Below are 22998 nucleotides of genomic sequence, written 5' to 3' on the forward strand. Positions count from 1 at the left end.
CGAGGCTGCGTTTGCTATCATTATATTTGTTTTTTTGTTCTTACCTCCATTGTGAAGTATCATTATCACTGTCATTTTTTATTTTTATTTTTTAATTTTTTTTGAGACAGAGTCTTGCTCTGTTGCCCAGGCTAGAGTGCAGTGGCGAGATCTCGGCTCACTGCAACCTCCGCCTCCTGGGTTCAAGGGATTCTCCTGCCTCAGCCTCCTGAGTAGCTGGGATTACAGATGCCCGCCACTATGCCTGGTTAATTTTTGTATTTTTAGTAGAGACGTGGTTTCACAATCTTGGCCATGCTGGTCCTGAACTCCTCACCTCGTGATCCACCTACCTTGGCCTTCCAAAGTGCTAGGATTATAGGCGTGAGCCACCGTGCCCAGCCTATCACTGTTATTGAGAGAGACAGTGTACTGTAATAGAGGCATAGGTTTTGTAGTAAGTCAGTCTTCTTTTTTTTTTGAGATGGAATCTCATTCTGTGGCCCAGGCTGGAGTGCAGTGGCGCAATCTCTGCTCACTGCAACCTCTGTCTCCTGGGTTCAAGTGATTCTTCTGCCTCATACTGCTGAGTAGCTGGAATTACAGGCATGTGCCACCACGCCCGGCTAATTTTTGTAATTTTAGTAGAGACAACACCATGTTGGTCAGGCTGGTCTTGAACTCCTGACCTTGTGGTCCGCCCGCCTCAGCCTCCCAAAGTGCTGGGATTACAGGCATGAGCCACCGCACCTGGCCATTAAGTCAGTCCTCTTAGCAGCTTATTAGGTATAATTTTTTGGAATATAATCTCTCTGGGCCTCAGTTGCTTTACTTGTGAAATTGTCTTGCAGTGTTTTCAGAATTAAAGAAGATTTAATAAAGCCCCTCTCATGATGCTGTGCATGGCAGATGCATAGTAATAATTGATTGATATTAGAAAAAAAATAGATTAAGTTGGAAATGGTAAACAGTGAGAAAGCAGTGTGGGGAGGGGACTTTGTTTTTTGAGCATTTACTGTAGTGGGTGGAATGAGAATGATGACCTTGGTTTGTTTGCATGCTTGGTGTTAATTGTAGGGTAGCTTCTTTGCTAGATAAGAGACTTTTTGTCCTTTTTTGGTTTGTGTACTGTGGGTTTCTTGCCTCTCTGAGAAGACATACTTGGAGGCCTATAAATGCTTAAGATTGTCCTAACATGGCTGTTTTGCTGTAGGTGCTGTGCCTGAGGAACAATACCATTTTTAAGCAAGGCTTTTCTTTCTTAAGGTAAGGATATTAACAACAATAATTAAATATAGGTAACATTTGCCTTTGGCTTCATAGTTCACACAGCATTTTTTCATCATATTTACTTGCATGTCTATAAGCACATCATGCATCTCGCCTGCCACCTTGCTCCTTCCCCATTCTCGGTTGATAGCATCTCCATTCATTTAGTTGCTGAGGCCAAAATACGTGCAGTTAATCTTTGATGCTGTTAATTCTTTTTTTTTTTTTTTTTTTTTCTTTTTGAGATGGAGTTTCACTCTGTCACCCAGGCTGGAGTGCAGTGGCGTGATCTTGGCTCACTGCAACCTCTACCTCCCAGGTTCAAATGATTCTCCCGCCTCAGCCTCCCAAGTAGCTGGGATTACATGCACCTGCCGTCATGCCCAGCTAATTTTTGTATTTTTGTAGAGATGGGGTTTCACCACATTGGCCAGGCTGGTCTTGAACCCCAGATCTCAGGTGATCTGCCTGCCTCGGCCTCCCAAACTGCTGGGATTACAGGTGTGGGTCCCCGTGTCCGGCCAGATGCTGTTAATTCTTCAGCAAAACTTGTTGGCTTTACTTTTGAAATATAAACAGAACCATTTTTTTTTTTTTAATGGAGACAGAGTCTACCTCTGTTGCCCAGGCTGGAGTGCAGTGGCATGATCACAGCTCACTGTAGCCTTGACCTCCCAGGCTCAAGTGATTCTTCCACCTCAGCCTCCCAAGTAGCTGGGACTACAGGCATGTACTAGCATGCCCCATTAGTTTTTGTATTTTTTGTAGAGACAGGGTTTTGCCATGTTGCCCAGGCTGGTCTTGAATTCCTGGGCTCAAGTGATCTGCCCAAAGTGCAGGGATTACAGGCATGAGCCACTATGCCAGACCTAGAACCATTTCTTTCTCCAGTTTTTGCCTCATGCTTTCTGTTTTGCTAAACCACTAGGGGCCAGCTCCTTATCTTCTCATTGCCTTTACTACCATCACTTGGCCTCCCAACTGGTCTCCCTAGTTTACCTTTGTCTTCTATTCTTCGCAGTAAAGCAGAGTGATTTTTTTTTTTTTTTTTTTAAAAAGAGACCTAACATTATGAACATAAGAATGATTCTTTTAAAGCCAAGTTAGCTCACATCACTCCTTTGCTCCAAATTCTCCAGTGGTATCCCATCTTACTCAAAATAAAACCTGCAATCTTTACCATGGCCTATAGGACCTTCCATAATCTGTATCCTCATTTTATACTACTTACTCAGCATTAGCTGCACTGTGGTTTCCTATTCCTTGATAATCTAAGCACCTTCCCACCCCAGAAACTGTGCATATTATTTCCTCAGATATCCATATGGCTTGTCCTGTACTTTATTCAGGTTTCTGTCCAAATGTCATCCCATCCAAGAGGCCTTCCCTGACTACTCTATGTAAAATATACACCCCTCCATCAATCTCTCTTCCCTTATACTTTGCTTTATTTTTCTTTATAGCAGATGTCACCATCTGACTCATTTTGTATATAAAAAAATGTTTAACTGTCTTTCCTTGCCCCTTAAAAATAAGCATCATGCGGATACGGACTTTTAGTTTTGTTTATTGCCCTATTCCTAGGCCTAGAATGGTATCTGACACATAGTAGGCATTTAATAAATATTTGTTAAATGAATGAATTGACCTTCATAGTGACCTGGTAAAATAGATGATATTATCTCAATTTTATATAAATAACTGGGGTCCAGAGAGTTTAATCTGTTGTTTTAATATGATGGAGCTAATTTGGGTTGGAATTAGGATTCAAATCCAAGGTTGTCTTTTTTTTTAAACTGTTCTGTGTATAGAATGCAGCCTCTCCATTGTTTTTCTTTTTTCTTTATTTTTTTGAGACAGAATCTCTTTCGCCCAGGCTGGAGTGCAGTGACACTATCTCAGTTCACTGCAACCTCTACCTCCCAGGTTCAAGCAATCCTCCTGCCTCAGCCTCCTGAGTAGCTGGGGTTACAGGCGCCCACCACCATGTCTGGCTAAGTTTTCTATTTTTAATAGAGATGCAGTTTCACCATGTTGACCTGGCTGGTTTCAAACTCCTGACCTCAAGTGATCCATGCTCCTCAGGCTCCCAAAGTGCTGGTATTACAGGCATAAGCCACCATGCCCAGGCTCCCCCTTGTTTTTCTCTAAGTCTGATGAAATACATTTGGTGGTTTATTTCTCTGTTCAGCAGCAAATATGCACCAAATGTCTTTTGTGTGACAGCCATAGGATATAAAATAATGTATCATATATCTTCCTGAACTACTCGGCACTCATGATCCTGGATGATTTCTTGAGTCCTTAACATTTATTGAGGGCTTTCTCCCTTTATTTCCCTTCCATCTTCTTATTTTTTTTCTTAATCCCAAATGTGATAGTATCCCCTTCCTCTTAATCTATTATCCCATCTTAATCAGTCAACTACTATTTGATAAGCACCTCCTATGGCACCATACTAGCTATTTTTCGTTATCTCTAATCTTCACAAAAAACACTACAAGACAAATATAAATATCATTTTACAAAAGAGGAAACTGACTCAGAGTTTAAGATACATTTTCAGTCCCATGAGATTGTAGTATTATTATCTTTTTTTTTTTTTTTTTTTTTTTTGAGATGATGTTTCGCTCTTGTCGCCCAGGCTGGAGTGCAGTGGCACGATCTTGGCTTACTGCAACCTCCGCCTCCCGAGTTCAGGTGATTCTCCTGCCTCAGCCTCCCGATTAGCTGGGATTACAGGTGCCCACCACCAAACCCGGGTAATTTTTTGTATTTTTAGTAGAGACAGGGTTTCGCCATATTGGGTAGGCTAGTCTCGAACCCTTGACCTCAGGTCATCTGCCCGCCTCGGCCTCCCAAAGTGCTGGGATTATAGGCATGAGCTGCTGCACCCGGCCACTTCATTTTTTAAAACTCACCTCAAAATAGTTTCACCTCCCTAGTAGAAGTGACCATACTATCCTTTGTGTGCTGTTTAATTTTGTACGTTTCTGTTCCGGATCAATACTATATTGTGGCTCACATTCGTTTACCAGCACCTGTCCCAACTAGACCATGGATAGAGACATCTTACTTATATTTGCATTCTCAGGATGTGGCACTTTGGCACACATCAGGTGCTTATTAAAGTTTGTGGAAGGAAGAAAGGAAAGAAGGAGTAAGGAAACAGCATTGATGCATCTTTAGTGATAGAATATAAATTTTGCAAACTATGCAAATAAAATATGGGTTTCTAATTGTATTGAACATACTTTCTCCCTCCTTTTAGGTTTAGAACTTCAGGAGAGAAGCCCATCTATTCTGTAGGTAAGCAGTTTTTACCTGATGTAGTTGGCCTGCTTTAAGTGACCCTTTAGCACTCTATAATAATTTTGCCTAGAAGGAAGCCTACCATATCTTTGAGAACAGTGGCCTGAACCAAACCCCACCCCTCCATGTGAGCATGGAATCGAATCATGGGTGAGAACATAAAGTAGTGGTTAAGAGCAAGAGCTCTACAGTAAGTTTGGATTCCAACTGTACTACATATTTATTTGATCTTTGGCTATTTCTCTGTAGGTTGGTTTCCTCACCTTAAAAAATGAGCAGGCTGTGAGGCCGGGTGCAGTGGCTCACACCTGTAATCCCAGCACTTTGGGAGGCCAAGGTGGGCAGATCACCTGAGGTCAGGAGTTCGAGACCAGCCTGGCCAACATGGTGAAACCCCATCTCTACTAAAAATACAAAAAATTAGCTGGGTGTGGTGGCAGGCGCCTGTAATCCCAGCTACTCGGGAGGCTGAAGCAGGAGAATCGCTTGAACTCGGGAGGTGGAGGTTGCAGTGAGCCAAGATTACGCCACTGTACTCCAGCCTGGGGGACAAGAGTGAGACTTCATCTCAAAAAAAAAAAAAAAAAAAAAAAGAGGCTGTGCAGCATGGTGAGACCCTGTCTCTACAAAAAATTTTTTAAAAAATTAACTGGGCGTGGTGGCACAGGCTTGTGATCCAACCTACTCCAGAGGCTAAGGCAGGAGGATCACTTGAGCCCAGGTTACAGTGAGCTATGAACGTGCCACTGCACTGCAGCCTGGGTGACAGAGCAAGATCCTGTCTCTTAAATTAAAAAAATTTTAAAAAAAGAGGATAATTATAATACAAACTGTAGTGTGCCATTTGAAGATTCAGTGAGACAAAAGATATAAAGTGCTTGGCGGGGTGTGGTGGCTCACGCCTGTAATCCCAGCACTTTGGGAGGCCGAGGAGGGCGGATCATGAGGTCAGATCAAGACCATCCTGGCTAACACAGTGAAACCCCATCTCTACTAAAAATACAAAAAATTAGCCAGGTGTGGTGGCACGCACTTGTAGTCCCAGCTACTCGGGAGGCTGAGGCAGGAGAATTGTTTGAACCCTGGAGACGGAGGTTGCAGCGAGCCGAGATCACACCACTATACTCCAGCCTGGGCGACAGAGCGAGACCCCGTTTCAAAAAAAAAAAAAAAAGATAAAATGCTCAAAAAGTAGCAGCTGTAATTATTATTATTAATACTGCTACTATTCCAGAACTGCCTTGTATGTCCATCATCAGGTTAGGGCTTTTCTCACACTGTTTAATCCAAAATGAATGTCCATTCAGTCTGATTAACTCAATGGATTTCCATCTCTGTTTCAACCCAATTACTTGCCATTTTTGCTTTGTCTATTATGTGAGAAATTTCAATGGAGTTGTTGGATTTTAATGACGTTTGTCATGTGTCTAACAAGTATCAGAGATAAAGGAATGGAAGTAAGGAAGGGAACTAACATTTTTTACTCAATGCCTACTGTGTGCAGGGAAGTGTGGAAGAGGCTTTACATATGTTAATTATTTTAGAAGATGGCAGCAATGTGTAGGGAGTCACCATTTCTACTGGGCCCAAAGCCTAACATCTCAAAATAATGGGCTTCTTTTTATTTATACATTCTCTTGACAAACATGTAGCTTACTAGACTGTGTGTTAGATGCTGGCGATACAAAATTAAGAGGATATAGTCCTTGCTATTTAGTAGTTTTAGCTTATTTTTTCCCCAGGAATAACACAATGAACATTTCTTTACCCACCATTTAGATTCACCTTTGTTAACATTTTGTCATGTTAGCTTTTTAAAAAATCAGACATCATGATACTTTACCCTTGAATACTTTAGCTTGGGTTTTTAGAAATAAGGATATTTTCGGGCGGGCATGGTGGCTCATGCCTGTAATCTCAGAACTTTGGGAGGCCGAGACGGGCGGATCACCTTAGGTCAGGAGTTCAAGACCAGCCTGACCAACATGGAGAAACTCCGTCTCTACTAAAAATACAAAATTAGCTGGGCGTGGTGGAGCATGCCTGTAATCCCAGCTACTCGGGAGGCTGAGGCAGGAGAATTGCTTTAACTCGGGAGGCGGAGGTTGCAGTGAGCTGAGATCACACCATTGCACTCCAGCCTGGGCAACAAGAGCGAAACTCTGACTCAAAAAAAAAAAAAAAGAAGAAAGAAGGATATTTTCTTTCTTTTTTTTTTTTTATTATAAGTTCTGGGTTACATGTGCAGAACGTGCAGTTTTGTTACATAGGTATACACGTGCCCTGGTGGTTTACTGCACGCATCAACCCATCACCTACATTAGGTATTTCTCCTAATGTTATCCCTCCACTAGCCCCCCACCCCCCGACAGGCCCTGGTATGTGATATTCCCCTCCCTGTGTCCATGTGTTCCCATTGTTCAACTCCCACTTATGAGTGAGAACATGCAGTGTTTGTTTTTCTGTGGTTTTTGTAATGGTGTGGAGTGCCTGCAAAGGATATATTAAGTAGCCCATTGGACACACTGATCTTGAGCTAAAAATTTAGGTCTGAGTTGAAACTATACATATGAAAGTCATTACTTTGTCAATTTTAATTGAAGCCATGGGAATGAGTGTGATCAGTTAAGGAGAAAAGGTGGAGAAGAGACCCAGGGATCATACCCTGAGGAATTTCAACCTTAAAAATCTGGGTAGAGGGAGAAAGGCTAATGAAGCTGAGAAAGAGAGACCAAAGTGGAGGAAACCTGGATAGTATAGTATCATGGCAGGCAAGAGGAGAGCGTTTCAAGAAGGAAAGAGTGGCCAACCATGTTACAGTTTCAACTGTGCTACCGAGAGATCAGGAAAAACATGAACATGATAGTATCCTTGGATTTTAGCAATCTAGAGGTCACTGGTGACCTTAGGGAGGGTAGTCTAGGTAGGTGGGGTGGATGGGTTGTGGAAATTAGCCATGAGGTGACAAGTGAATGAAAGTCCAAGAGTTAGAAAAAAAACGACTGTAGACAATGCTTTAAAAAAGTTTGAGACTGAATGGGTCAATAACATATTGGCAGGAACTGAAGAGAGATGTAGGGTGAAGGAAAGATTTTTTTAAAAATTGTTTATCTCTTAATTATACTTTTTATTTTGAGAGATATAAAAAATATAGAAGAGTAAAAGAGTAATATGTCAAATAAACCCAGAATTGGCAACTATTAACATTTTGTCAGACTTTCATTGTCTTTTTTGTATTAAAACAAAAAGATCTATGTTCAAGTCGTCATTATTCTCTAGCCTTGGTCTTATCCCTTACCCTTCTCAACCATAGGCAAAGTTTATTTTGAATTGGTATATATTCTGAGGAAAGTCTTTTAAAACAATTATTAGGTTGGTGCAAAAGTAAAAATAATGGCAAAAACTGCACTTACTTTTGCACCAACCTAATACTATTAAAATTATCACCGGTTAAAAATTTGAAATGGATGCATATGGGAAGAATAAGCTTAAACTGTACAAAAGGGTATATGATGAAAAGTGAAATTTTATTCCCCTTTCCCAGTCTTTTTTTTTTTGAGACGGGGTCTCGCTCTGTTGCCCAGATGAGTGCAATGGCGAGATCTCGGCTCACTGCAAGCTCTGCCACCTGGGTTCACGCCATTCTCCTGCCTCAGCCTCCCAAGTAGCTGGGACTACAGGCACCTGCCATCACGCCCCACTCATTTTTTGTATTTTTTAGTAGAGACGGGGTTTCACTGTGTTAGCCAGGATGGTCTAGATCTCCTGACCTTGTGATCCAACTGCCTTGGCCTCCCAAAGTGCTGGGATTACAGGTGTGAGCCACCACGCCCGGCCCTCTTTCCCAATCTTAACTCCCTCATGATATCCACTGATAGCAATTTCTTGTGTAACTTTTAGGAAGATTTTATGTATATATGAAGATTTATATTATGTGTGTGTATGACTGTATCTTAATGCTGAACATTTAGGTTGTTTTTAGTTTTTTGCTGTTTCAAAAAATGGTACACCAGCCATTTTGGTATGTCTTTGTAAACTTGTTCCTGTACATTTGTAAGATAAATTCCTGGAATTGAAATCGCTGAGTCAATGCATTATGAATTGGAGATTTTGATAAGTATTGCCAGACTACCCACCAGAGAAGTTGTATTAATTTACATTTCTATTTTCCGGCCCAAACTGGGTTTTATAAAACATTTATTGTTAGCTGGAAGCACTGGCATGGACTGGTAGTCCCAGCTACATGGAAAGCTAAAGTCCCAGAACAGTCCTTTGAGCCCAGGAGTTTGAGGCTGTACCGCACTTTGATTTTGCCTGTGAATAGATGCCATACTCTAGCCTGGGCGACAGAGCAGGATCCCATGTCTAAATATATATATATATTTATTTATATATTTTTTTGAGACTGAGTCACGTTCTGTCACCCAGGCTGGAGTACAGTGACATGATCTTGGCTCACTGCAACCTCCACCTCCTGGGTTCAAGAGATTCCCCTGCTTCAGCCTCCCAAGTAGATGGGACTACAGGCATGTGCCACCATGCCTGGCTAATTTTTGTATTTATTAGTAGAGACAGGGTTTCACCATGTTGGCCAGGCTGGTCTCTAATTCCTGACCTCAGGTGATCCACCCACCTCGGTCTCCCATAGTGCTAAGATTACAGGTGTGAGCCACTGCACCTGGCCTAAAAAAATAATTTTTTTTTGTTAGTGAAAATTATGTCTCATTTTAATTTTTGTGTCTTGAATTTGTCATCTTTTCATATGGTTACTTGCCATTTGTATTTGTTTCCTAATGAATTGCCTATTTATTTACTTATTTATTTTTGAGACAGAGTCTCACCCTGTCACCCAGGCCAGAGTGTAGTGGCATGATCTCGGCTCACTGCAACCTCTGCCTCATAGGTTCAAGTGGTTCTCCTGCCTCAGCCTCCTGAGTAGTTGGGACTACAGGAATGTGCTACCACGCCTGGCTAATTTTTTTGTATTTTTAGTAGAGACAGGGTTTCGCCATGTTGGCCAGGCTGGTCTCTAACTCCTAACCTCAGGTGATTCACCTACCTTGGCCTCCCAAAGTGCTGGGATTACAGGTGTGAGCCACCGTGCCTGGCCCATTTATGTTTTTTTGTCAATTTTTCTATTGGATTGTTTACTTTTTCATTTTTGATTTGTAAGAACTTTTAATATAGTTCTTATATATTAAGGAAATTAGCATTTCTGTGTTACATATGCTTGTACTTTTTCTAGTCATTTATCCCTTGACTTTATGTTTGTTTTTTCCATTAAACAGAAGTTTTAGATTTTTATATAGTTATGTTTATTAATCTTTGATTTCTAGATTTTGTTTCATGCTTAAAAAGATCTTTTCTACCATAAGATTATTTTTAAAAATCCATGGCCGGGCACGGTGGCTCATGCCTGTAATCCCAGCACTTTGGGAGACCGAGGTGGGCAGATCACAAGGTCAGGAGATCGAGACCATCCTGACTAACACGGTGAAACCCTGTCTTGAGACCATCCTGGCTAACACAGTGAAACCCCGTCTCTACTAAAAATACAAAAAATTAGCTGGGCGTGGTGGTGGGTGCCTGTAGTCCCGGCTACTCTGGAGGCTGAGGCAGGAGAATGGCGTGAACCTGGGAGGGGGAGCTTGCAGTGAACCGAGATCTCGCCACTGCACTCCAGCCTGGGCGACAGAGTGAGACTCCATCTCAAAAAAAAAAAAAAAAAAAAAAAAAATCCTTCATGTTACCTTCTGATAAATATTTTTTCTTTTCAATATGTGGTACAGACCAGGTATAGTGGCTTACGCCTATAACCTCAGCACTTTGGGAGGTTGAGGGGAAGATCACCTGAGCCCAGGAGTTCAAGACCAGCCTGGACAACATAGGGAGACTCCATCTCTACAAAAAAAAAATAATTAGCCTGGTGGGATAGCGAGTGCCTGTGGTCCCAGCTACTCAGAAGACGAAGACTGAGATGGGAGGATTGCATGAGTCAGATTGAAGTTGCAGTGAGCTATGATTGTGCCACTGTGCTCTAGCCTGGAAGACAGCACGAGATCATGTCTCAAAAAGAAAAAAAAAAGTGAGGCTGGGCGCGGTGGCTCACGCCTGTAATCCCAGCACTTTGGGAGGCTGAGGCCAGTGGATCACCTTAGGTCAGGAGTTCAAGACCAGCCTGGCCAATATGGTGAAACCCTGTCTCTACTAAAAATACAAAAATTAGCCAGGCATGGTGGTGCATGCCTGTAATCCCAGCTACTCAGGAGGCTGAGGCAGGAGAATTGCTTGAACCCGGGAGGCGGAGGTTGCAGTGAGCCGAGATTGTGCCATTGCACTCAAGCCTAGGCGACAAGAGCGAGACTGTCTCAAGAAAAAAAAAATGTGAGGCTGGGTGCCCTGGCTCATGCTTCTAATCTCAGCACTTTGGGAGGCCGAGGCGGGTGGATCACTTGAAGTCAGGAGTTCCAGACCAGCCTGGTCAACATGGTGAAACCCTGTCTCTACTAAAAATACAAAAATTAGCCGGGCATGGTGGTCACACACCCGTAATCCCAGCTACTCGGGCAGCTGAAGGAGAATCCCTTGAACCTGGGAGGCGGAGGTTGCGGTGAGCCGAGATGTCTTGCCACTGCATGTCAGCCAGGATGACAGAGCAAGACTTGGTCTCAAAAATAAATAAATAAATAAATAAATAAATAAATAAAATAAAAAAGTGTTCCATCTGGAATTATAAGTGGAGCATGGATACAGTTTCTCCCCCTTAATGAATGAATGAAGTCAGTTGTTTCAACATTTATTAAAATATCCATGTTTTTGGCTGGGCGTGGTGGCTCATGTTTATAATCCCAGCACTTTGGAAGTTCGACGTAGGTGGATCACCTGAGGTCAGGAGTTCACGACCAGCCTGACCAACATGGTGAAACCCCATCTCTGCTAAAAATAGAAGAATTAGCCGGGCGTGGTGGTGCTCCTGTAATTCCAGCTACTCAGAAGGCTGAGGCAGGAGAATTGCTTGAACCTGGGAGGCGGAGGTTGCAGTGAGCCGAGACTGCGCCATTGCACTCCAGCCTGGGCAACAAGAGCAAAACTCCATCTCAGAAAAAAAAAAAAAATCCGTGTTTTTCCTGGAGGTTTGAGAATGTAAACTTTATCATATTCTAAGTTCCTGTGTAGATCTGGGATTTTTAAATTTTTTATTTAGAGTCAGGATCTCTGCTGCCCAGACTTTGATGCCATCACAGCTCACCAGTCTTGAGCTCCTAGGTTCAAGGGATCCTTCCACCTTGGCCTCCCAAAGTGCTGAGATTACATGTGTGAGCCACAATACCCAGCCTAAGTCCAGGACTATTTTTTTTTTTTTTTTTTTTTTTACTTAAAATTTTTAAAAATAGAGACTAGGCCTCCTGCCTCGGCCTCCCAAAGTGCTGGGACCGCTCGCTCTGTCACCCAGGCTGGAGTGTAGTGGCACCATCACAGCTTACTGCAGCCTCAACCTCCCAAGCTCAAGCCATCCTCTCACCTCAGACTCCTCAGTAGCTGGGACTACAGGCCTGTGCCACCATGCTTGACTTTTTATTTTTTTATAGAGACAGGGTCTCCCTACGTTGCCCAGGCTGGTCTTGAAGTCCTGAGCTTAAGCAATCCTCCTGCCTTGGCCTCTCAAAGTTCTGGGTTCACAGGCACGAGCCACTGGGCCTGGCTTGCAACTACTTTTTAAACTTCATCTTGTTTCATTGATCTGTATATGTATTTGATGCCAGTATGAAACTGTTTTAAAGCTTTTTGGTTACTATAGTTTTTTAGTATATTTTAGTTTTTTATTTTTGAGATGGAGTTTTGCTCTTGTTGCCCAGGCTAGAGTGCAATGGCATGATCTTGGCCCACTGCAACCTCCACCTCCCGGTTCAAGCGATTCTCCTGCCTCAGCCTCCTGAGTAGCTGGGATTACAGGCATGCGCCACCATGCCCAGCTAATTTTGTATTTTTAGTAGAGACGGGGTTTCTCCATGTTGGCCAAGCTAGTCTCGAACTCCTGACCTTAGGTGATCTGCCCGCCTTGGCCTCCTAAATTGTTGGGATTACAAGCATAAGCCACCGTGCCCAGCCGGTGGTATATTTTAGTATCTGGTAGCTACCTAATTCGGAGGTCATTTTTTGTTTATTTATTTTTTGAGATGGAGTCTCACTCTGTCGCCCACGCTGGAGTGCAGTGGTGCCATCTCGGCTCACTGCAACCTTTGGCTCCCAGGTTCAAGTGATTCTCCTGCCTCAGCCTCCCAAGCAGCTGGGATTACAGGTGTGCACTACCATGCCTGGCTAATTGTTTTTGTATTTTTTAAAATAGAGATGGGGTTTCACCATGTTGGCCAGGCTGGTCTTTAACTCTTGACCTCAGGTGGTTCACCCGCTTGGGCCTCCCAAAGTGCTGGGATTACAGGCGTAAGCCACCACGCCCAGCCTGTTTATTTTGTTTTTGAAGTTGGCATCAAATAGGGCATGTTAAATTGCTATTGGAAAAGATCCAATAGGAATCATTTTGAAAAGATATGTGGGGATAGTAGCATAATTTTTTCAACATTTTTCTATTTGGAGAAATTTAAGTTGTTACCAAGATTTTGCAATGGAAACAACACTGTGATGAACATTCTTGGGCAATATTTGTGCCATTGTCTGATTACTTAGGGTACATTTCTGAAAGTAGAACTATTGGGTCAAAGGAAATACACATTTTTAAAGCTGTTGTTGTGTATTAACTAAATTGCTCTCCAGAAAGATTGCACCATTTTATACTTCTCTATTTGAGAATCCCTTTTTACATACTCAACATCAAGTATTATTTTTAATATTTGCTAATATTGTAGGTTAAAACCTGCTTTCCCTTGTGTTTGGAATTTTCATGTCTTTACTAGTTGGTTGAACATATTTTTGTACATTTACTTGCTATTTATTTATTCTTTCCTTTGCCCACGTTTCAACTGTGACTGGAGAATACTAGTCCCTAGAAGGTTCCAAGGCCCAGAATAACTCACTAATGTTGGCTCACCAAGATAATTTCCACTTGAAAGCACACAGTTTTGTTGGTATTTTTTATAGGTTCTTTCAGATATATATATTTTTGTTGTTGTTGTTTTTGTTTTTGAGAGAGAGGGTCTTGCTTGTGGCCCAGGCTTGAGTACAGTGGCATGATCATAGCTCCCTGCAGCCTCGAACTCCTGGGTTCAAGCAATCCTCCTGCCTCAGCCTCTTAAGTAGCTGGGATTACAGGTATGCGCTACCATGCCCAGCTAATTTTTTATTTTTTAAATTTTTTGTGAAGACAGGGTCTTGCTGCGTTGCCTAGGCTGGTCTTGATTTCCTGGCCTCAAGTAATCTTCCCATCTCAGCCATCCAAAGTGTTGGGATTACAGATGTCAGTCACTGCACCCAGCCTGAGATATCTTTAAAGTCAGAAATTTCAAAATTGAATTACAATGATGTTCAGAAAGGAAGAGTGGGGAAAGTGCCCCATTTCTGCCTTCACCCATTCACTCCGTGTGTGGGCTCTGGGGACCATTCCAGCTGCTCTATCCAAGGAGGGGCTTGATTGTGGTGACCATCTTTTTCTTATTGATTTAAAAATAGACAGATAGAAGTAAATATATAAAACTAGATCTAAAGAGACACGATGAAGGGAACTTAGAGTGCTCTCATTACAGCATGAATAAAAAGGTAGAAGCAGAGAAGCATGGTATATTCAGATCCAAGTAGTTCAGTGTAATTAGAACAACTGAAAGAAATTTGAAAAGAAATTTTGAAAAATGTGGGCAGCTGGCAGGGACAAATCATTGCAGATTGTTTTGGTAAAATATCTTAAGAACCATTTTTGTTTTGTTTTGTTTTGTTTTGAAATATACACTTACTGAGCACATACTGTTTGCCAGGTGGTGGCATTATTTCTGCCCTGGAGGGCCTTACAGTCTGTTGAGTGGAGAGAATAACCTGTAATTAGCTTCTTGGCTGGGGGCTACCCCAATTTTTTTCTTTCCCTACCTGCATAGCCCTGCTAAAAATGCTTATCCCATTTCTGAATGAGAAAGAATTAAAACAAAGTTGTTTATCCCCATCCTGGATTGATGGGTTTAGTTCTCAGTTTAATAAACAAGAACATTGAAGGACAGTTGTCTCTGGCATATGTAAAGGAAAGGGGAATGCTATGGGAAATGTCATTGCGTGGTTACATCTTATAATTGTGATAATTGAAAGATTTTTAAAGCCTCCATTTGAAACCCTGGGGTTTTGTGTCTTTCTTTAGTAGAGTGGCCTTTTCTCTCAGGAGGCTGCAATGTTAATGTGACAGCAGGAAACCCACTTATTGACACGACACAGGGGAAAAGAATTCAGTTGAACTTATTGGAAATCAGAGGCTTTCAAACTTGTAAATTTTATAATTAAAACAACTGGCTAATTAAGTGGTTTAACCACTGGTAATTTGACCAAAACCTTTCATTTAAGGGGAAGAATGGTTCATTTAACAGTGGTTTGAACCAGCTTCTTAATTAAGCAGCTGCTCTAATTACAGGAATTGCTCCAAACTGAATTTAAAAATGCCTCCTTGCCAAGGAATTCCAGTAGGTAAGAGGCTGAGGCAAACATTTGCAGTACTTTCACCTACGATGTGTTATCATTGCAAAGATTCTTTTTGGTTCTGCTTTTTGAAATTACAGATAGATGATTGAGTAGGTACTACTTAAAGATGGTGATTGACATATGAGTTTTCTTTTTTATTTATATAAAACGTTTTATATAATGGAGGCATGATAGAGCTATCACTATGAATTAAACTCTTGATGATCTTTGTATATTTAGGGCAGCAGAAGAGTTTCACAGAGATGGTAACGTTTGAGCTGGCTCTGGAGGCTGTGTAGAATTTCACTGTCCAAGAGGTGTAGTCCCAGCAGGGTGAACAGCCAAGGAAGGCACAGAGGCATGAAAACTGTAGCAAGAATAGCAAGTGTAGCTCTGTGGCTAGGGAGCAGGGTTTTAAAAATCTAGAGGAGTGGGAGAATGAGATGAAGTAGTTAGATCTAGTTTATAAAATCAAGATCCTTAAGTGCTTACCTAAGAATTTCAAACTTTGGGCAACAGAAAACCATCAAAATTTTACCTTGTCTCACTCATTGTTGTCTTTACAGTGCCTGGTATAATGCCTGACAAATAGTAAATACCTATATTTTAAAACAATCGTCCAGCCTGGGCAACATGGCGAAACCGCATATCTTTTTTTTTTTTTTTTTTTTTGAGACAGAGTCTCACTGTCTCCCAGGCTGGAGTGCAGTGGCGTGATCTCGGCTTACTGCAAGCTCCGCCCCCCTGGTTCAAGCCATTCTCCTGCCTCAGCCTCCTGAGTAGCTGGGACTACAAGCGCCCGCTACCATGCCCGGCTAATTTTTTTTTGTATTTTTAGTAGAGATGGGGTTTCACCGTGTTCTCCAGGATAGTCTCGATCTCCTGACCTCGTGTTCCGCCCGCCTTGGCCTCCCAAAGTACTGGGATTACAGGCGTGAGCCACCGCGCCCGGCCGAAACTGCATATCTACAAGAAATCCAAAAATTAACCTGGTGTGGTGGCACGCACCTGGGACAAATTAAACTGGCATGGTGGCATGCCCTGTAGTCCCAGCTACTCGGGAGATTGAGATGGGAGGATCACCTGAGCCTAGGGAGGTCAAGGTTGCAGTGACCAAGATCATGCCACTGCCCCCCAGCCTGGGCAACAGAGCGAGATCCTGTCTCAAAACAGGCAAACAATTGTGTGTGTGCAATAAATAAATGGTTGGATTAATGGAAGAGAATAACATGATTAGATTTTTATTTTACAAGGATTAATCTGTCAGCTCTCAAGGATGGAATAGAGGAGAGGGATGTTGGAGGGTGTAGGTGCCCATCAACAACTTAGCAGGGGCTACCAATCTAATCTCCCTACTTCCTTCACATAAGAATCAAAATGATCTTTTAAAAATATATATCAGACATATACTTTCCCTGCTTATGGCTGTTCAGGATGAAATCCAAACCTTTAACAAGGCCAAGCACGGCTGATTCCGACCACTACTCACTCTGGTATCTTTCTTTTTTGAGACAGTCTCACTCTGTTGCCCAGGCTGAAGTACAGTGGCTCAATCTCTGCTCACAGCAAACTCCGCCTCCTGGGTTCAAGTGATTCTCCTGCCTCAGCTTCCTGAGTAGCAGGGACTACAGGCATGTACCATCACACCCGGCTAATTTTTGTATTTTTAGTAGAGACAGGGTTTCACCATGTTGGCCAGGCTAGTCTCAAACTCATGACCTCAAGTGATCACCCGCCCCAGCCTCCCAAAATGCTGGGATTTCAGGTGTGAGCCACATGCCCAGCCCACTCTCATCTCTTAGGTGCATTCTGTCCCTCTCACTTTGCTTCAGTCACACTGACAGCTTTTCTGTTCCTCGAATGTCCCAAGCTGTGTGCTACATTAGGGGCCTTACACATGCTGTTTCCTCTACCTGGAACACCCATCCTCCATTTTTTTCATCCAGTACACTTCTATTTGCCTTTCCAATATCTTGTTTTATTTATTTATTTTTGAGTGGAATATATATATATATATGCAAGGAACAGATTTTAAAAGGTGCAAAGGAATATAAGTAACTCTCTTGCCTTTCTAGCTACTTCCCCCCCACTATTCCCCTTGGGGTTAACCACTATTATAATTCTCTTCTGAATTCTGGTTTCCGTTAAGATCTCATTTTTTCACAGAGGCCTTCCCTGATATTCTATTCTAAAAATAGGTCTATCTGTTGTATCACCACAGCCCTCCCTGTACTTTTTGTTTTCATCACTTATTAGAATTTGTAATTACTTTTTTTAGGAGAGAGGGTCTCGCTCTGTTGCCCACACTGGAGGACAGCAGCATAATAGTTCACTGCAGCCTTGCACTGGGCTCAAGCAATCCTCCCACCACAGCCTCCTGAGTAGCTAGGGCTATAGGCACATGCCACCATGCCCAGCTAATTTTTTTTTCCTTTTTGTAGAGACAGGGTCTCTTCTACGTTGCCCAGCTGGTCTTAAACTCCTGGCCTCAAGTGATCCTCCTGCCTCAGCCTCCCAAAGTGCAGAGATTACAGGCGTGAACTACCACACCTGGCTACAATTTGTAATCTTATATTTACTTTGTGACTATTAGTCTAATGATTCTCTCCTCCCACTAGACTATAATCTCCATAAGCAGAGTTTTGTTGGCCTTGTCCCTAACCCTTTGCACAGTGCCTGGGATATCATTAGTACTCAATAATTAAGCCCTTCCTAAGCCTTGCCTGTTTCTCTAAGCTCATCTCTTGCCACCTTGATCCTCTTGCTCTACTTTAAAATTCTCTCTGGCTCTTTCTCTGCCTATACCATGTTTTCTCCTAACTCCTACTTATCCTTCAAGTTTTACTTAAAAGCCACTCTAAGAATCCTTTCCTGGCACTCAAGTTCATCTTAAGTGCTCCTCCCATGTACAGTGCTTATCATAGACAGCCCTTTTCACCTTGCATTGATATTAGTGTCTGTCTTCCTAGGTGGCAAGTTCTGTATTGCAGGGACGTAGTCTTTGTTCATTGTTATACCCCCAGCTTCTAGGGCAATGCATGGTACCTATCAAGCCTGCCATGGATATTGGGTTGGTTGTACACTGCACAACTCTGGTGTGTGCCATTCATGTGATTGTGCGGTATAATTGTTGCTGCCTACCCTGGTATTAATAAATAGTTGTTGAATGGATGATCATACTTTGGAGAGTTCAGTGCTTTTTAGGAGGTCTTGAGTCATAATAAAATCTTCTTCGATGAGATTCATTTTCAAGATCCTGGCCTGAGGATCACTGTATACCCATCAAAGAGATCTGGATATCAGCTCCATGGGTGGGTCCTCAGGCTGGAGAGTCTAGAGCCCAAAGTCGCAAAAGGTCAAAGGTCTTAGATTCAGAGAGATAAAACTGGGGCAGCAGTCAGGAAGATACCTTGGTTATATTCTGTGCTCTTTGGGGAACCTCTGGCCAAAAATACCTCCCTATTCCTTACATGGTAAACTCTTACTCTGCTTTCAAGAATGTAGCTGTTTCCTCATCTGAACCTATTCCCCTGCACCCCCACCCCAAAGGCAAATTTAGTTTTTTCTTCCTCTGAGCACCTATGACCTTGCTCACGTGTCCATTAAAGTACTTAGTGCACCGTAAGATGATTATCTGCTTTCCCATCTTCCTTTCATAGTATACCTCGAGTATCTCAAGGGTAAGTAGCATATTTTGTCTTTGTAACTGTCTCAGTGTCTATACAGTTATTGGCATGTAATTGTAAATGTGGACTAATGCATATCGTGGAAGGGATCCATGATATTTCTGGGTTGTCTTGATGAAATAGTGGGGATTGTAAATGTGGGGAAGTTCTCTGAAGCCAGGACTGTCTCTGATAGGCCTCACACAGAGCAAACCTGCTTGGAAGCCCATTTTAGAAAAGAGAGGCCTAAGAAAACTTTCACTTGATGTCACTTAGATCAGGAATCCCCAAACCCCAGGCCATGGACCAGTAAGTGGTCTGTGACCTGTTAGGAACCAGGCCACACAGCAGGAAATGAGGGGCAGGTGAGCCAGGGAAGCTTCATCTGTATTTACAGCCCCTCCCAGCCACTCCCCATCACTCAAGTTATCACCTGAGCTCTGTCTCCTCTCAGATCAGCTGTGGCATTAGATTCTCATAGGAGCATGAACTCTTTTGTGAACTGCACATATGAGGGATCCAGGTTGAGCACTACTCCTTATGAGAATCTAATGCCTGATGATCTGTCACTGTCTCCCATCACCCCCAGATGGGACTGTCTAGTTGCAGGAAAACAAGCTCAGGGCTCCCACTGATTCTACATTATGGTGAGTTGTACAATTATTTCATTATATATTACAATGTAATAATAATATAAATAACATACACAATAAATGTAATACGCTTGAATCATCCCAAAACCACTTCCCCACTCCTCACATCTGTGGAAAAATTGTCTTCCATAAAATTGGTCCCTAGTGCCAAAAAGGTTGGGGACTGCTGACTTAGACTTCTTCACACCATCTTGTGTTTAGTACCCCACAGAGGGTGACCCTGAAGAAATGAGGGCAGGACCACAGCAGCTTGAAGATCCCTCTTCAAGGAAGGACTTGCTGCCCATATCTTGATGCCATATACACATACATATAGATACACATACATACACATGTTATCCTTTAACCCTCTTTATTATCCTCATTTATAAATAAAGAAGAAACAGTAGCTCAAAAAAATTTGGTGAAAGTAACCAGAAAGAAACAGGTAGGACTTCTATTTAAACTCAGGTCTATCTGACTGAACAGCCTGTGTCCATAACCACTAGGTTATAACACTTGATTTCTAGAATACAAAAATCTAGCTAGACCTGATCAGATTTCAGTTTCTTATCTCTACCCTATCTTTTCTTTTTTAATTTAGAGACAGGATCTCCTTATGTTGCCTATGCTGAAGTGCAGCAGCTATTTGCACTACAGCCTCAAACTCCTGGTCTCAAGCAATCCTCCTGCCTCAGCCTTCTGAGTAGCTGGGACTACAGACACATGCTACCACTATGGCTATCTGGGTCTACCACAATGTATATGTATATAAAGACCCCCCCCGCTTTTTTTTTTTTTGAGACGGAGTCTGGGTCTGACACCCAGGCTGGAGTGCAGTGGCATGATCTCGGCTCACTGCAGCCTCCGCCTCCCGGGTTCAAGAGATTCTCCGGCTTCAGCCTCCTGAGTAACTGGGATTACAGGCGTGCACCACCATGCCCAGCTAATTTTTGTATTTTTAGTAGAGATGGGGTTTCACCATGCTGGTCAGGCTGGTTTTGAACTCCTGACCTCGTGATCTGCCTGCCTCAGCCTCCCAAAGTGCTGGGATTACAGGCGTGAGACACCGCACCTGGCCAAGACCCTATTTTTTAATCCAGTAGTAGCATACCTACATACTGTTCTACACTTTTGGTTTTGGTTTTTGTTGTTGTTCACTTAACGATATTTGTTGGAGGCTGTTTTCAGATCAGCACAAATAAATTAAGTTAGATGTTTTGTAAAACTTTATGGCCAGGCGCGGTGGCTCACGCCTGCAATGCCAGTACTTTGGGTGGCCGAGGTGGGCGGATCATGAGGTCAGTTTGATACCAGCCTGACCAACATGGTGAAACCCCGACTCTACTGAAAATAGAAAAATTAGCTGGGCGTGGTGGCGTGTGCCTGTAATCCCAGTTACTCAAGAGGCTGAGGCAGGAGAATCACTTGAACCTGGGAGGTGGAAGTTGCAGTGAGCTGAGATCTGAGATTGCACCACTGCACTCCATCCTGGGTTACAGAATGAGACTCTATCTCAAAAAAAAAAAAGAAAACAAAAAACAACAAAACAAACAAAAAAACTTTATGGAACTCTATGCTCTTCCTCTTTGCTGGCTATTTTTGCTGCCTGTCTCTCTCTCTATATAGTCACAGTTAGAAAACTTCAAAAGGGAAGGGGAAAGGATTTTTTTTTTTCAAAAGAAAAAAAGAAAACCTCAAAAGGATTATTGCCTGTTGAGGAACAAGAAGAGATGAGAGCCCTCTGAGAATGTATTTTACCCCTTACTGCCAGTGGCTTTATCAGGAGAGAATTTCTCAAAGAAAGATGAGTAGTGGGGATCGCGCATATTCTAGGAGGCAAAAGGAGAGAATAAGGGGACAAACTGAGAATCAGTCCAGGATCAAGAAATATCTATGGCTCCTTAAACCAACAACAGATCAGCTACCACCAAATCTTCCCAGTCCTGCAGCGGAGAATTTTTCCCCCTCAAATCATCTGCTGTTCTCAGAGGAGCTTAGAAAGAGGTTTTAATATAGTTATTGTATGTTAAGGAAATTAGCATTTGTTACGTATGCTTTGTACTTGTCATCCATTCCTTAACTTTACTTATTTCGTGTTGAACAGAAATTTTAACTTTTTATATAGCTAAGTTTATTAATATTTGATTTCTAGATTTTGTTTCATGCTTAGAAAGATCTCCGAGATTATTTTTAAAAATCCTGTTACCTTGTTTTATATATATGTGTGTGTGTGTGTGTGTGTGTGTATTTTTTTTCTTTTTTAAATTTGTAGTCCAGGCTAGGCATGGTGGCTCACACCTGTAATCCTGGCACCCTGGGAGGCTGAGGTGGAAGGAGCTCCAGACCAGCTTGGGCAATACAGCAAGCCTCCAGCTCTACAAAAAATAAAAAATATTAGCTGGGTATGGTAGCACATGCCTGTAGTCCCAGCTACTTGGGGTCAGGGGGTGGGGCGTGGGCCAAGGCAGGAGACTGTCTTGTACCCAGGAGGTCGAGGCTGCAATGAGCTATGAGATGGCATTACATCCCAGCTTGGGTGACAAGAGCAAGACCCTGTCTCTTAAAAAACAACAATAATAGCAACAACAAAAAAATAGGTTTGTCTTATTTTCTCTCTTTTAGGTGGAATTCTACTAAGTACCAGTTGGCCCTACAAGACAAAGCCCACCGACGGCATTGGAAAGTACAAGCACTTAATTAAAGCAGAAGAGGTAAGGGGCAGGGGGAGTCTTTGGAAAAGGATAATGTGCAGCTTTTGCAAAAACCTGAAGATCAGATATGTATAGTTTTGATAATATTGGAGCTAGAAATGATAGAGTTGCCCCTCAGTCCTTGCCAGTTATTAATCTGGAATTTCCAGACTGGAGATGTTTCTACCAACTTCCAATCTTATCCCTAGGCCAGGTTATAACAGTAAAAAGCAAATGGTTTTAATTTTTTTTTTTTTTTTGAGACAGGGTCTTGCTCTGTCACCTAGGCTGCAGTGCAGTGCATGATCACGGCTCACTGCAGCCTTGATCTCCTGGGCTCAAGCGATCCTCCCACCTCAGCCTCCCAAGTAGCTGGTACTACAGGCTCTTGCCACCATGCCCACTTAATTAAAAATTTTTTTTTACAGAGACAGGGTCTTACTGTATTGCCCAGGCTGGTCTCAAGCTCCTGGCCTCAAGTGATCCTCCTGCTTCAGCCTCCGGAAGCATAGGGATTACAAGCGTGAGCCACCATGGCTGGCCTGATTTTATTATTTGTAATACTTAAAAAAAAAATCTTCCTAGTAGTGTACTTACTTCAGTATGGACCTCATAATGGAAATGATAATTCAGTTTAGTTGAGTGAATGAGTTGTGGCAAGTAGAGGTAGACTGATATTTTCAGCCATATAACTGATTCTTTTTTGTTTGCTAGTTTTTTTGAGATGGAGTCTTGCTCTGTTGCCCAGGCTGGAGTGCAGTGGCGTGATCTCAGCTCACTGCAAACTCTGCCTCCCGGTTTCAAGCTGTTCTAGTGCTTCAGCCTCCCAAGTGGCAGGGA

At 42.5% G+C, this 22998-nt stretch overlaps 1 protein-coding gene and 1 long non-coding RNA gene across 5 annotated transcripts in view; one reads left to right on the top strand and one right to left on the bottom strand.

The window, feature by feature from the left end:
• The window catches only part of LOC129479660 (rho guanine nucleotide exchange factor 2-like), a 77397-nt gene that overhangs the window by 3372 nt on the left and 51027 nt on the right, over positions 1-22998 (bottom strand). The window contains exon 9 of one of the 4 annotated variants that reach the window (XM_055273536.2): positions 20047-21841. The exons of the other annotated variants lie outside the window; for them this stretch is intronic. The gene's annotated coding sequence lies outside the window, so the exon portion shown is untranslated. Of the gene's footprint in view, positions 1-20046; positions 21842-22998 lie in introns of those variants that run through there. 4 annotated transcript variants of the gene reach the window in all.
• LOC134735547 (uncharacterized) lies at positions 1114-22173 on the top strand. Its single transcript, XR_010118754.1, has 3 exons — positions 1114-1245; positions 4520-4557; positions 22091-22173. It is a non-coding gene; the product is annotated as an uncharacterized lncRNA (long non-coding RNA).

This window comes from Symphalangus syndactylus, chromosome 1 (assembly GCF_028878055.3).
Source record: "Symphalangus syndactylus isolate Jambi chromosome 1, NHGRI_mSymSyn1-v2.1_pri, whole genome shotgun sequence".
NCBI lineage: Eukaryota > Metazoa > Chordata > Mammalia > Primates > Hylobatidae > Symphalangus > Symphalangus syndactylus.